Source organism: Leucopleurus acutus (genome assembly GCF_964270905.1).
Source record: "Leucopleurus acutus genome assembly, chromosome: X".
Lineage (NCBI taxonomy): Eukaryota > Metazoa > Chordata > Mammalia > Artiodactyla > Delphinidae > Leucopleurus > Leucopleurus acutus.
The window spans coordinates 114,053,143-114,063,361 of NC_139148.1; positions in this window are offsets into that span (position 1 = coordinate 114,053,143).

Below are 10,219 nucleotides of genomic sequence, written 5' to 3' on the forward strand. Positions count from 1 at the left end.
GCCAAGTTTATTTCTGGTGTTCTAGCAGAATAACTATCTTGCCTGATGCTCCTGCCTTAAAAAAAAACAAAAAAGCACACACACACACTAAACTAAAAATGTTGAATGAAATATTCCAAACATCTTTAAAGCATCGAGGAGCTTGAAAAAGAGTTAGTAGTTACCAGGCCAAAATATAAGTGAGGGCTGGAACTTGGATACGTAGCTGGGCATTAATAGTACTTCTGAACTAAGGGCATTTACTGAACCTGGAGCATCTCAGTTTAAATTGTCACAACCTTCTGAGGTGTGGGTGACAGAAGGTTAAGCCCAGAGCCACCCAGTATTATATCTAATACTGATATAAAATAGACCAGCAACACGGATGTAGTGCATAGCAAGAGAATTATACCCATTATCTTGTAATAACCTATAATGGAGTGTAATCTGCAAAAACACTGAATCACTATGCTGTACACCTGAAAATAACACAATGTCATAAGTCAACTACACTTCAATAAAAAAAATACTGATTGGGCTTCCCTGGTGGCACAGTGGTTAAGAATCTGCCTGCCAATGCAGGGGACACAGGTTCGAGCCCTGGTCCAGGAAGATCCCACATGCCGCGGAGCAACTAAGCCCGTGTGCCACAACTACTGAGTCTGTGCTCTAGAGCCTGAGAGCTACAACTACTGAAGCCCACGCACATAGGGCCCATGCTCTGCAACAAGAGAAGCCGCCGAAACGAGAAGGCTGTGCACCGCAGCGAAGAGTAGCCCCCACTCGCCACAACTAGAGAAAGCCTGCACGCAGCAACGAAGCCCCAAAGCAGCCAAAAATAAATAATTTTTTAAAAATATACTGATTATATAATTATAATGCCTTGTGGGGTGAAGAGAACCGAACTAAAAAATATATAGCAAATCTGTCTACATATATATCTCTCTATCTATATCAGGAGAAGAATAAATGTAGGTAGTGTAACAAGGTCTAATAATTGTCCAGGAGAGTAAGAATATGAGCCAAATATTTTTGGTAAGTTAAGTATGCACTCTGCCATTTCAAAGATAAACATTAAAAGCATAAGACAGAGTCTATAACGTCCAAAGTAGTAGAGGAGAAAATTGAATGAGAAAATATACTAAACCCATCTAAAATAATGGAGAAAGAAACACAGAACAAGGGTACAAAAGAAATGGAGGAGCTGAGCCAATTAGAAATCACAAAAGTAATATGGTAGATATAAATCCAAAGACATAATTAATTAAATCAAATGTAAGTGGACTAAAAGCCCTAGGTAATAAGAAAGACTTTCAGACTAAATTAGTAAAAAGATCAACTAAATGTTGTTTACAAGAGATGCAGCAGAACGCTAAAGATATAGAAAGGTTGGAAATAAAACATGGAAAGAAGATAGAGCATGAACATGCTGAAAAAAGGAATACAGTGTAGCAAGGTTAATATCTGTTAAAATAGACTTTGAGGCACAAAGTATTGCTAGAGATGAAGATCTCTTTGGGGCTTCCCTGGTGGCACAGTGGTTGAGAATGCCCCTGCTAATGCAGGGGACATGGTTCCATCCCTGGTCCGGAAAAATCCCACATGCCGCGGAGCAACTAAGTCCATGTGCCACAACTACTGAGCCCACGCTCTAGAGCCCATGAGCCACAACTACTGAGCCTGCATGCTGCAACTACTAAAGCCCGGGTGCCTAGAGCCCACGCTCTGCAACAACAGAAGCCACCGCAATGAGAAGCCTGCACACTGCAACAAAGAATAAACCCCACTCGCCATAATGAGAGAAAGCCCGTGCGCAGCAATGAAGACCCAACACAGCCAAAAATAAACAAATAAAATAAATAAATTTATTTTTAAAAGATCTCTTTTTGTAATGAGAATAAGCTTAATTCACAACAATATGACAATTCTAAATTTGTGTCTCCTAACACCATAGTCTCAAAAATATAAGTGGCCTATAAAAAGAAATAGAAAGGAGGAGCTTCAAGATGGCAGAAGAGTAACACGTGGAGATCACCTTCCTCCCCACAAATACATCAGAAATACATCTACACGTGGAACAACTCCTACAGAACACCCACTGAATGCTGGCAGAAGACCTCAGACCTCCCAAAAGGCAAGAAACCCCCACGTACCTGGGTAGGGCAAAAGGAAAATGAATAAACAGAGACAAAAGGATAGAGACGGGACCTGCACCAGTGGGAGCGAGCTGTGAAGGAGGAAAGGTTTCCACACACTAGGAAGCCCCTTCTAGGGCAGAGACTGCGGGTGGTGGAGGGGGGAAGCTTTGGAGCCGCGGAGGAGAGCTCAGCAACAAGGGTGCGGAGGACAAAGCGGAGAGATTCCCGCACAGAGGATCGGTGCCGACCGGCACTCACCAGGCCGAGAGGCTTGTCTGCTCCCCCGCGGGGGTGGGCGGGGCTGGGAGCTGAGGCTCAGGCTTCGGTCAGAGCACAGGGAGAGGACTGGGGTTGGCGGCGTGAACACAGCCTTTAGGGGGCTGGTGCACCACGGCTAGCCAGGAGGGAGTCGGGGGAAAGTCTGGACCTGCCGAAGAGGCAAGAGACTTTTTCTTGCCTCTGTGTTTCCTGGTGCGTGAGGAGAGGGGATTAAGACTGCTGCTTAAAGGAGCTCCAGAGACGGGCGCGAGCCGCGGCTAAAAGCGCGGACCCCAGAGACGGGCAGGAGACGCAAAGGCTGCTGCTGTCGCCACCAAGAAGCCTGTGTGCGAGCACAGGTCACTATCCACACCCCCCTTCCGGGAGCCTGTGCAGCCCGCCACTGCCAGGGTCCCGGGATCCAGGGAAAACTCCCCCGGGAGAACGCACGGCGCGTCTCAGGCTTGTGCAACGTCACGCCAGCCTCTGCCACCGCAGGCTCACCCCGCACTCCGTGCCCCTCCCTCCCCGGGCCTGAGTGAGCCAGAGCCCCTGAATCAGCTGCTCCTTTAACCCCATCCTGTCTGAGCAGGAACAGATGCCGCTAGGAGACCTACACACAGAGGCAGGGCCAAATCCAAAGCTGAACCCCAGGAGCTGTGAGAACAAAGAAGAGAAAGGGAAATCTCTCCCAGCAGCCTCAGAAGCAGCGGATTAAAGCTCCACAATCAACTTGATGGACCCTGCATCTGTGGAATACCTGAATAGACAATGACTCATCCCAAATTGAGGAGCTGGACTTTTGGAGCAGCGACATATATATTTTGTTCCCTTTTTCTCCTTTTGTGAGTGTGTATGTGTATGTGTATGCTTCTGTGTGTGATTTTGTCTATATAGCTTTGCTTTTACCATTTGTCTGAGGGTTCTGTCTGTACGTTTGTTTTTGGGGGTTTTTTAGTATAGTTTTTAGTGCTTGTTATCATTGGTGGATTTTTTTTTTTGGTTTGGTTGCTCTTTCTTTCTTTCTTACTTTTTTTTCTACTTTAAAAAGAATTTTTTAAATAATTATTTTAATAACTTTTTAATTTTATTTTATCTTCTTGTTTCTTTATTTCAGTCTCTTTTTTTCTGAGTCGTGTGGATGAAAGGCTCTTGGTGCTCCAGCCAGGCGTCAGGGCTGTGCCTCTGAGGTGGGAGAGCCAAGTTCAGGACATAGGTCCACAAGAGACTCCCAGCTCCACATAATATCAAAAGGTGAAAATCTCCCAGAGATCTCCATCTCAATGCTAAGACCCAGCTCCACTGAATGACCAGAAAACTATAGTGCCTGACACCCTATGCTAAACAACTAGCAAGACAGGAACACAACACAATCCATTAGCAGAGAGGCTGCCTAAAATCATAATAAGGCCACAAACACCCCAAAACACACCACCAGATGTGGACGTGCCCACCAGAAAGACAAGATCCAGGCTCCACCACCAGAACACAGGCACTAGTCCCCTCCACCAGGAAGCCTACACAACCCACTAAACCAACCTTAGACACTGGGGGCAGACACTAAAAACAACGGGAACTACGAACCTGCAGCCTGTGAAAAGGAGACCCGCAAACATAGTAAGTTAAGTAAAATGAGAAGACAGAGAAACACACAGCAGGATACAGTTGCAGGATACAAAATTAATGCAGAGAAATCTCTCGCATTCCTATACACTAATGATGAAAAATCTGAAAGTGAAATTAAGAAAAGATTCCCGTTTACCATTGCAAGAAAAGAATAAAATATCTAGGAGTAAAACTACCTAAGGAGACAAAAGACCTGTATGCAGAAAATTATAAGACCTTGATGAAAGAAATTAAAGATGATACAAACAGATGGAGAGATATACCATGTTCTTGGATTGGAAGACTCAACACTGTGAAAATGACTCTACTACCCAAAGCAATCTACAGATTCGATGCAATCCCTGTCAAACTACCACTGGACTTTTTCACAGAACTAGAACAAAAAATTTCACAATTTGTATGGAAACACAAAAGACCCTGACTAGCCAAAGCAATCTTGAGAAAGAAAAACGGAGCTAGAGGAATCAGGCTCCCTGACTTCAGACTATACTACAAAGCTACAGTAACCAAGACAGTATGGTACTGGCACAAAAACAGAAATATATATCAATGGAACAGGATAGAAAGCCCAGAGATTAACCCACACACACATGGTCACCTTATTTTTGATAAAGGAGGCAAAAATATAGAGTGGAGAAAAGACAGCCTCTTCAATAAGTGGTGCTGGGAAAACTGGACAGCTACATGTAAAGGAATAAAATTAGAACACTCCCTAACACCATACACAAAAATAAACTCAAAATGGATTAAAGACCTAAGTGTAAGGCCAGACACTATCAAACTCTGAGAGGAAAACTTAGGCAGAACACTCTATGATATATCACTGCAAGATCCTTTTTGACCCACTTCCTAGCAAAATGGAAATAAAAACAAAAATAAACAAATGGGACCTAATGAAACTTCAAAGCTTTTTCACAGCAAAGGAAACCATAAACAAGACGAAAAGACAACCCTCAGAATGGGAGAAAATATTTGCAAATGAAGCAACTGACAAAGGATAATCTCCAAAATTTACAAGAAGCTCATGTAGCTCAATATGAAAACAACAAACAACCCAATCCAAAAGTGGGCAGAAGACCTAAATAGACATTTCTCCAAAGAAGATATACAGATTGCCAACAAACACATGAAAGAATGCTCAACATCATTAATCATTAGAGAAATGCAAATCAAAACTACAATGAGATATCATCTCACACCAGTCAGAATGGCCATCATCAAAAACTCTACAAACAATAAATGCTGGAGAAGGTGTGGAGAAAAGGGAACCCTCTTTCACTGTTGGTGGGGATGTAAATTGATACAGCCAGTATGGAGAACAGTAGGGAGGTTCATTAAAAAACTACTAATAGAACTACCATCCGACCCAGCAATCCCACTACTGGGCATATACCCTGAGAAAACCATAATTCAAAAAGAGTCATGTACCACAATGTTCATTGCAGCTCTATTTACAATAGCCAGACATGGAAGCAACCTAAGTGTCCATCGATAGATGAATGAATAAAGAAGACGTGGCACATATATATAGAATGGAATATTACTCAGCCATAGAAAGAAATGAAATTGAGTTATTTGTAGTGAGGTGGTTGGACCCAGAGTCTGTCATACAGAGTGAAGTACGTCAGAAAGTGAAAAACAAATACCATATGCTAACACATATATATGGAATCTGAAAGAAAAAAAAAAAGGTTCTGATGAACCTAGGATGAGGACAGGAATACAGACGCAGATGTAGAGAATGGACTTGAGGACATGGGGAAGGGGAAGGGTAAGCTGGGACAAAGTGAGAGAGTGGCATGGACATATCTACACTACCAAATGTAAAATAGATAGCTAGTGGGAAGAAGCTGCATAGCACAGGGAGATCAGCTCAGTGCCTTGTGACTACCTAGAGGGGTGGGATAGGGAGGGTGGGAGGGAGGGAGATGCAAGAGGGAAGTGATATGGGGATATATGTATATGTATAACTGTTTCACTTTGTTATAAAGCAGAAAATAACACACCATTTTAAACCAATTATACTCCTATAAAGATGTTAAAAAAAGAGAGAAAGAAATAGAAAAACCCACAATAATGGGAGATTTCAAACACACCTCTCTCAGTCATCCATAGAACAAGCCGGAAAAAAAGGGGGAAAATGATGTAAATAGTATATAAAATACATAAGGGCCAAAAAGAGATCTTAACACCACAAAACTGCAAAATATACATTTCCCCCAAGCATTCATAGCACATTTTTATAAAATTAGAGCTTCAACAAATTTTCAGTCTTCAAAACTACACAATTCACTTTAGCTTACAGCAATGCAATAAAGCTATAAATCAATAACGAAAAAGATGACTAGAAAATACATTTGTAAATTAAGAAACATTTTAAATGGGTGAAATAATAAATTATAATGAAAATTAGAAATTAATTTGAACAGAAGGATAATGAAAACCACAAGGAGAGACCCACGATATTGGCAAGAAGGAAGTAGTCGGGCTTCCCTGGTGGCGCAGTGGTTGAGAGTCTGCCTGCCGATGCAGGGGACACGGGTTCGTGCCCCGGTCCGGGAAGATCCCACATGCCACGGAGCGGTTAGGCCTGTGAGCTATGGCTCTGAGCCTGCTTTTTCTTAAATTTAATTTAATTTTTTTATACAGCATGTTATTAGTTATCTATTTTATACATATTAGTGCATATATGTCAACCCCAATCTCCCAGTTCATACTATCACCACCACCCCCCTACCCCCGCTTTCCCCGCTTGGTGTCCATACATTTGTTCTTAAATCTGTGTCTCTATTTCTCCCTTCAATGCATACTTTTGACTCAGTGAGTCCACTCCTAGATGTATACCCTTGGGCACCTGTATTTCAGAGATGTGCACAGGAATGTTCATACTACTGTTTGTAATAGCTCAAAACTGCAAGCAGCTCGAATATTAGTAATAACAATACTGATAATAATGCTGATGATAATAATAATGTGGATGAATAAACAGTGAAATTTTTTTTCTTTTTTAAGACTAGAAGATTTTTATTAAATGGATTGCTGCACAGCAGTTAAAGTAAATGAACTACCTGTTCATGCAGCAACATGGATCAATTTCACAAAGAGTGAACCATGCCATTCATAACAGCGTACTGTATAATTCCGTAATTTACATAAAGTTTTTTAAAAGCAGGCAAACTAAACTTTAGAGATGCACGCTCAGGGGGTACTACTGGGTATTGTAGGTAAGGGAAAGATAAGCAAGGGAACAAGTAATGCAAAGTCAGCACTGTGGTTTGCTCTGTGAGGAAGCGGGAGAAGAAGAAAGTGAGGAAGAAGCAAAGGGAGCTTCCAAGATGCTGGCACTGTTCTAAATATTTTTTTCTATTTACAACAAGTTTTATTGGGAAGAAATTCATCCAAAAACTGCAATGCATATGCCAAGTTCTGCTGTAATGTGTTAAAATTGCTTCAGTATCACGTTTGTGGTCCATCCATATCTAATCTCTCCATATGAAATGACACTGTTCTATTTTTAACTGGGGTGGAAGTTACACAGGTGTTCTCTTTAACATTATTCTTTAAAATATGCCTTTTTTTTTTTCTGTGGTACACGGGCCTCTCACTGCTGTGGCCTCTCCTGTTGCGGAGCACAGGCTCCAGACGCGCAGGCTCAGCGGCCATGGCTCACGGGCCCAGCCGCTCCGCGGCATGTGGGATCTTCCCGGACCGGGACACGAACCCGTGTCCCCTGCATCAGCAGGAGGACTCTCAACCACTGCGCCACCAGGGAAGCCCTATTTTTAGTTTTTTAAGAAACCTCCATACTGTTCTCCATAGTGGCTATATCAATTTACATTCCCACCAACAGTGCAAGAGGGTTCCCTTTTCTCCACACCCTCTCCCTCTCCCTGAAAACAGGGATTCTTATGTGATTTGCTCATTACAGTATCACACGCTTCTAGTCCAGAGCCTAGCACTGCCCTCCTTGGGTTCCTTGTCAGCCACATGCCTTTGTCTATATGATTCTTCCCACCTGGAACCTTCTCCATCTTCCCTCCGTTATCCAGGTCTTATACATCTTCCCAAGTGCTGTTGAAACTCCATGTTGTTTTTTGTTTGTTTGTTTGGCCACAGTGTGTGGCTTGCAGGATCTTAGTTCCCCGACCAGGGATTGAACCTGGGCCCACAGCAGCAAAAGTATGGAGTTCTAACCACTGGACTGCCAGGGAATTCCCTGAAACTCCATGTTCTTCAGGACATAGCTGCTGTCCTTAACTTCTCTCCTTCCTTCCCATCCCCTACCCCCACCATGACATTTATCAACAATGTGCCTTGTAGCTCTGGGGTTTATTACATTTGTTAATTTGCCATATACTCTTTCATAATGTTAACTAAATCAATTTTACCTTTACACGTTTTTAAACCTCCAACAGAACATGATTTACCTGTGGATAGGCATTGGTACTAGCTATATATGAACTTGGAGAAGTGATTCAGCTGGCTGCTCTGCGAGTCAGTTTCCTGATCTGCAATATGGGCGTAGTGCTTGTAGGCTGCTCTGAGTGCTGAGATAATGTATGCCGGTACCATGTGGTAGGTGCCTAATAAACAGTAGCAATGAGGAGGTGGAGGAGGATGGAGAAGAATTTCCTCCTTCATTCTCTACCCCCTCCCTTCAGCACCGAGCCCAGTTAGGGGTACATAATAAGGGCCTAATAAAGACTTACTGAATTTGCCCAAAGATTCCCATTTCCTAGAAAACTGCAGTCTTGACCCCTCTTGCTTGTTTGCCACTGGTGTGGAGACCCAGCTGCGAAGCCCACCTTGACTTCAGTGTCAACAGCAGGGACCTCACTGAAGCACGACCAGCTATGTCACCACACTGCTGAAATGGAGAAGCTGGGAAGGAAGAGAACAGCGGGAACAGGACACAGCCATGGCGCTAATACTCAACTACCACACATCCAGCATCGGTGTGGGCTGAGTGACTGAACACACACTCAGTAGTTTCCTAATTGACTCAAGTGATAGTCGGTGTGTGCATCCCACGGGTCAAAAAAGAACAGATACTTCATCTGCCACGGGAGGAATGGCAGCAATTAAAGCAGTCACGATGCCATGAGGTGGTATTAACAGAACAAATGAGGACTCCGTCTCTGGGTAAAATCACTCTAGACTTTTGGGGGAGAAAAGCCCTGCCTGACTAATTTCTATTTACTTTTTATGCTTGTAGCCCATGATTGCTCAATTAGATCATTCATGAACATAGTGTCCCCAAATGTAAAGAGTGAAATGGACAGGCTTTCCTCTAATCCCAGCTCCTCTGCTAGCTGGCTCATTGGGATTAGAATACACCTGCTGTCTTCTCAGCCACAAACTTCCCTGCATGACAATTTATTTTTTTTTATTTTTAGCACATAGAAAGCATTTAATAAGTGTTAGCTATTACATTAAAGACCTTTGTTGTTATTGGTGTTAACTTGTTTTATTGCGAAGCATAACACACGCAATGGATCCCCAGAAGCTCCTGTACCCAAGTCTTTTTTTCAGGTTCCCTGCACGACAATTTAGACCCAACTTCTTACCCAAGTCCACCCCATCTAGCACCACTTCCCACCCAGGAGTGAGATTTGGGTCTGGGGAAGGTCACTACTGAGCAATAAGGTTGAGTGAGTGAAGACTGAGGTCCTGACCTGGACATATAACTGGCAGGAAAAGCTTTCTTAATGTGTTCAAAGTGTGCTCATTCTAGTAGTTAAGAGTACAGGCTGTGAAATGAGATCGACCTGACTTTAAATGGTCCCATTTATTAGTTATGTGGCTTTCAGCAAACACATCTCTGAGGAAAAAAATAGGTCCTACCTTACGGAGTAGTTATGAGAATCAAATAAGATGGTGCATGCATGGAGTTTGGCATGGTGCCTGGCACAGATTAAGTGTTCAGTAAATGTTAGCTCTTATAATTATTGGCAAGGGCAATGGTGATACTGAGAGCAATGGCTTTAACCAAGGAGCTGGCTGGATGGATGCTATATCATCTGGATCAACTTGTAGCTGCTCAACCAGGCTGGCCTTCAAGGAGAATTGGCTTGTTTCATAGACCATAAGTGAGCTAGGACACCTACATTTTTTCCATAAATTTTATTCTATTTTATTATTTTAAAATTTTATATTAGGGTATAGTTGATTTACAATGTTGTGTTAGTTTCAGGTGTACAGCAAAGTGGCTCAGTTCT